Source organism: Leopardus geoffroyi, chromosome B4 (genome assembly GCF_018350155.1).
Source record: "Leopardus geoffroyi isolate Oge1 chromosome B4, O.geoffroyi_Oge1_pat1.0, whole genome shotgun sequence".
NCBI classification, from domain to species: Eukaryota; Metazoa; Chordata; class Mammalia; order Carnivora; family Felidae; genus Leopardus; species Leopardus geoffroyi.
In genome coordinates, this window is record NC_059341.1 from 42,631,899 (window position 1) to 42,637,898 (window position 6,000).

At 45.2% G+C, this 6,000-nt stretch overlaps 1 pseudogene; it reads left to right on the plus strand.

Annotated features, from left to right (window-relative positions):
• The first annotated feature begins 2,574 nt into the window (after window positions 1-2,574).
• Window positions 2,575-5,690, plus strand: LOC123591776 (annotated as a pseudogene).
• The last annotated feature ends 310 nt before the right edge of the window (window positions 5,691-6,000 follow it).

Sequence of the window (6,000 nt, forward strand, 5' to 3'; positions counted from 1 at the left end):
CCTACAAAATAGGTGAGATCACTGACTCCTTTTTCCACCACCCAAACTTCTATTCAGTCAGTCAATAACTATGTCAGGTCACTTATTCAGGCTGCCATCTTAATGGCCTCACTTGACCCTTGTCCAAGCACCGTCTCTTGCCCCCATCTCTGTACGCCTCCAGTGAACCTTCCACACGCCGAACCAACTCTGTGCCAGGGTGATTTACTTTCCATTCAGCCTTACTGTCCCTCTGCTGAAGTGTTGGCTAAGGAAGCCAGTCATCACTCTGCCTGCCTCTCAAGCCAGTTCCAAGCCTTGGCAAATTGTTCTACCCAAGCAATCCCCTCCACCCTGAATGCTTCCCTCCGGCTCTTTGGTTCGTGTTTTTAGGTTTTTTTTCTTAAGCTTTTTTCTTTTTTTTCCTGGCTTATCTTTTTTTTTTTAATTAAAAAAGTTTTTAATGTTTATTTATTTTTGAGAGAAAGAGAGTGAGCAGGAGAGGGGCAGACACAGAAGCCAAAGCAGGCTCCAGGCTCGGGGCTGTCAGCACAGAGATGGACATGGGGCTCGAACTCATGAACCATGAGATGACAGCCTGAACCAAAGTCAGACGCTTAACTGACGGAGCCACCCAGGCACCTCTTCCTTGGTTATCTTTTAAGACACAGATCGGACATCATCTTCCACAGTTCCCTTCTCTGGGTGAATTAGATGTCTCTCTTCTGTACATCAATCTTCCCACAGCAGTGGTCACTGCATTTTAGTTGTTAGTTTTTATGTTTGGAATAATAATAACTGGTGGGAATAACAACTCCTTAAGGGCCTGGTTTATTTCTAGAACCTAATGCAATGCTACTACAAGTATAGTCCTTTCTGGCAACATCAGCATCACCTAAGCACTTGTTAGAAGTCAAAATCAGGGGCGCCTGGGTGGCTCAGTCGGTTGAGCGTCCGACTTCAGCTCAGGTCACGATCTCGCGGTCCGTGGGTTCGAGCCCCGCATTGGGCTCTGGGCTGATGGCTCCGAGCCCGGAACCTGCTCCGGATTCTGTGTCTCCCTCTCTCTCTCCCCCTCCCCCGTTCACGCTCTGTCTCTCTCGGTCTCAAAAATAAATAAACTTAAAAAATGCTCTGTCTCTCTCGGTCTCAAAAATAAATAAACTTAAAAAAAAAATTAAAAAAAAAAAAAAAAAAAGAAGTCAAAATCATTGGGACACCCGGGGGGCTCAGTGGGTTGAGCGTCCGACTTCGGCTCAGGTCATGATCTCACGGTTTGTGAGTTCAAGCCTCACGTCAGGCTCTGTGCTGACAGCTCAGAGCCTGGAACCTGCTTCGGGCTCGGATTCTGTGTCTCCCTCTCCCTCTGCCCCTCCCCCGCTCATGCTCTGTCTCTCCCTCTGTCAAAAATAAATAAACATTAAAAAAAAAAAAAGAAAAAGTCAAAATCATGGGCTCGGTGTTATCCCAGACCTACTGAGTCAGCATCTCGGGGAGTGGGACCCAAGAATCTGGCTTTTATTTTATTTTATTTTATTTTATTTTTAGTGTGTGTTTATTTTGAGAGAGAGAGTGTGTGTGCACACTAGTTGGGGGAGGGACAGAAAGAGAGAGAGAGAGAGAGAGAGAGAGAGAGAGAGAATCCCAAGCAGGCTCTGGGCGCTGTCGGCACTGAGCCGGACATGGGCTCCATCTCACGGAACTGTGGGGTCAAGACTTGAGCCGAAATCAAGAGTCAGACGCTTAACTTACTGAGCCCCCCAGGTCCCCCAAGAATCTGTTTTTCAGGAATCTATAATTCTTGTGCATCCAGTAGTTTGAGAACCAGTGCTCTAGAATACAGTGCGTAGCAGTAGCAGAAAAAAATCTCAATACATATGGTTTTAAGTCTTTTTTTTTAATGTTTAGTTTTGAGAGAGAGAAAGAGAGAGGGAGAGAAAGCTGGGGAGGGACAGAGAAAGAGGGGGACAGATCTGACGCCGGGTCTACTTCACAGCGGCAAGCCCAACGCAGGGCGATGCAGGGCTCGAACTCACGAACTGAGATCATGACCTGAGCCGAAGTCGGAGCCTCAGCCAACTGAGCCACCCAGGATCCCTTCAATACATCTGTATTGAATTAATGAATCAACTCATGTGGTTAAAACACTGATATTCAGAAAACTGGAGAATTACAAGAACTCTCAAAAAAAAAAAAAAAAAATCGCCCTCCAACCCAACCATCTACTTCCCTGTGGCTCTGTTTTGCATTTGTCAGAGTTTACTCTAACCAAAGGCTTTTAATATTTAAGAACTGAATTCCTAGGTGTAGCGAATTCTAAGGTGTCCCTGTGGAGACCTCTCAAGGGTAAACTGAATTGGCAAAGAGCCTTGACCCTGAGCCACACTACGAGGCTACTCCCTGTTTCCCACCCTACCCTCAGGGGATCTTGACCCAATGTAAAAAGGGAATCCTTTCTCCTCCCTAGCGGAGGTAGCCCCCAGGGAGAGGAGACATACCTAAGGATGTCCAGCAAAAATTTTCCAAGTATAAAATTGCTCTGGAACAAGCCCGGAAGAGAAGTGGGCTTCTCGATTTCTCAGTAGGTGTGAGAGAATGAGGAAGAAGAAGAACTTGGAAAAAGTAGGTGGTGGGAGGGGCTGGGGGGGAGAATAAAGGGAAAAATCTAACACCTTACTAGTTGCTCCAATTTGCTGGTAGTGGGATTAGATAAAGCTGTTAACTCTCAAAATACCACATCTAAATAGTTGACTCAGAATATCTCTGGATACCAGAGTATTCTAATATTATAAAAGGACTAGAGGAAGAGGTAACAAGAGCATCCTGCCGTCCAGGAGTAAGTAAGTTTAATTGTGAAAAACAAGTTCAAAGTTAAGGCAACTAGTTTGATGTTGAAAAAGGAATTCAAATTTTAAGGAAGCATTTGTTGAATGCACTAGAAAGGGTTAGGGCAAGATGAAACAAAGCTTTTTCTTTTCTTTTTCTTTTTAATTTTTTTTAATTTTTTTTTTAACATTTATTTATTTTTGAGACAGAGAGAGACAGAGCATGAACAGGGGAGGGTCAGAGAGAAGGAGACACAGAATCTGAAACAGGCTCCAGGCTCTGAGCTGTCAGCACAGAGCCCGACGCGGGGCTCGAACTCACAGCCCTCACGGACCGCGAGATCATGACCTGAGCTGAAGTCGGCCGCTTAACCGACTGAGCCACCCAGGCGCCCCATCTTTTTCTTTTTTTAATTAATACTGAGAAATTACTTGCATAGAATGAACAAATCGCAAGTTGTACAGCTTGGTGAATTTTTTTTACTTATGTATGCAGATCAAGTTACAACCACCCAAATGAAGACAAGCCTTCTAGCACCCCAGGAGGCCGGCTTGCATTTTTGTTAAAGGCTCAGAATCTCAAAATCCAATGTCTCTCAGACCTTTGTCAACTTCTTTTGTTGACTTCTTTTGTGTTTTAGATATAAGGTAAGACAGCCTGAATTTTTAAAAAATTTTTAAAAATGTTTATTTTTGAGAGAGAGAGAGAGAGAGAGCAGGGGAGGGGCAGAGAGAGAGAGGGAGACACAGAATCCTAAGCAAACTCCAGGCTCTGAGCTGTCAGCACAGAGCCCAGAGCCTGACAACGGGCTCAAACCCACAAACCATGAGAACATGACCTGAGCCTAAGTCGGAGGCTTAACTGACTGAAATTCGGTTCAGGCGCCCCCGAATTTTTTTTCTGAAGTAGGCTCCACACCCAACGCAACTGACTGAGCCAGCCTGGCGCCCCCACCAGCCCGAATTTGAATCCCCATTCTACCCACTAGCTATGTGGCAGGGTTCACATTTCTGTGCCTCAGTTTCCTTCCTATGAATAACAAAGAGTGAGATCATACAAACTGATCAGATTTGGACGCGGTATTTTGGAAGTGCTCCGTAAGTGTTAGCTCTTATTATTTTCTCTATGCAAGCTATATTTTAGGGAATCCATGAATTCATTCACTCAACAAATATCTATTAGCATCTCTGAAATGTCAAGTGCTAGGAAAAAGAAATGAGTTAGCGTGCTTCCTGTACCAAAGTACTTTATAGCGTCGTATGGAAAAGAAGCCATGCGAACGAATGCGTGTGTGAAGATATTATGAAACTGGGGTATGAATATGGGGTAGGCAGAAGGAGTACAAAGGAGGGACTTCTGTGTTGGAGGGAAATGAGTTAAGAATGTCATCATACCTGGCGTCAGCTGGCTCAGGGTCGGGCTAAGATGTGGTGTGTGGAGAGCCTCTGAGGCAAGTCCTGGGCCCTAGCTTCCCACTGCTGACCCTCCAGCCGCCTCTCCTCTGTCCTCACTTCGTGGGGAAACCACTCGTCATGTTTGTCTTGGGCAGTCCCAGCACTGGCAAGGGGACCCAGTGTGCATCGTAGAGAAAATGAGCTACACATACCTGTTTGCAGGAGAACTTCTTCGTGATGAAAGTAAGAGCCCAGATTCACGGGATGGTGGACTCACTGAAAAGTGCATTAAAGATGAAAAGACCGTGGGGCACCTGGGTGAGGTCGGTTAAGGTCCGACGTCAGCTCAGGTCATGATCTCACGGTTCGTGGGTTCATGTTTCTCTTCGGGCTCTGTGCTGATGTCTCAGAGCCTGGAGCCAGCTTCAGATTCTGTGCCTCCCTCTCCGTCTCTCCCCCGCTTGTGCTCCGTCTCTCAAAAGTAAATAAACCTTAAAAAAAAAAAAAAAAAAAAAAAAGATGGAAAGATTGTGCCAGTTGAGATAACCATCAGTTTGTCAAAGAAGAAAATGGATCAGACAATGGCTGCCAATGCTCAAAAGAATGGATTCTTGATTGATGGGTTTCCAAGGAATCAAGACAACCTTTAAGGTTGGAACAAGACCATGGATAGGCAGGCAGATGGATCTTTCGTTCTGTCTTTTGACTGTCATAGTGAGATCTGTATTGAACGATGTCTTGAGAGGGGAAAGGGTAGTGGTAGAAGTGATGACAACAAAGAGAGGTTGGGACGGAGAATTCAGACCTATCTTCAGTCAACAAAGCCAATCATTGACTGATACGAAGAGATGGGGAAAGTTGAAAAAAATAGATGCCTCTGGCCTGGATGACAGTCGGTTGAGCATCTGACTCTTGATTTTGACTTAGCTCGTGATTCCTCCATTCGTGAGTTCAAGCCCCACATTGGGGCTCTGCGCTGACAGTGCAAAGCCTGCTTGGGATCCTCCCTCTTACCTCTCTCTCTGTCCCTCCCCCACTCACACGTGCTCTCTGTCTCCCAAGATAAATCAATAAAATCTTAACAACAACAACAACAAAAGAAAATAGATGCCCTAAGTCTGTTGATGAAGTTTTCGATGGCGTTGTGAAGATTTTTTTTTATAATTTTTTTTCATGTTTATTTTCTAGAGAAAGAGAAAGAGAGAGAGACAGAGCGTGGGGGGGGGGGATGGGCAGAGAGAGAGGGAGACACAGAATCTGAAGCAGGCTCCAGGCTCTGAGCTGTCAGCACAGAACCCAATGTGGGCTCAAACCCATGAACCAGGAGATCATGACCTGAGCGGAAGTAGATGCTCAACTGACTGAGCCACCCAGGCGCCCCAGAAATTGTGAAGATTTTTGACAAAGAAGGCTGACTCTAAACCTGAAAGCATCCTTGAAATCATGCTTGAATATTGCTTTGATAGCTACTATTACAACCTCCTTTGAAGGCAGTTTCAGTCTTTCATAATTACCTCTTAATGGCTAGAAAGTATGTAGTAAGACAAATTAAATTAAAAAAAATTTTTAAATGTTTGTTTATTTTTGAGAGAAAGACAGAGACAGAGTGCTATCTAGGGAAGGACAGAGACAGGGAGACCCAGAATCTGAAGCAGGCTCCAGGCTCTGAGCTGTCAGCACATGGCCCGATGCAGGGCTCCAACTCAGGAGTCACGAGATCATGACCTGAGCCAAGGTCAGACGCTTAACCAACTGAGCCACCCAGGTGCCCCGACCAATTGCATTTTTTATTTTTGATTTT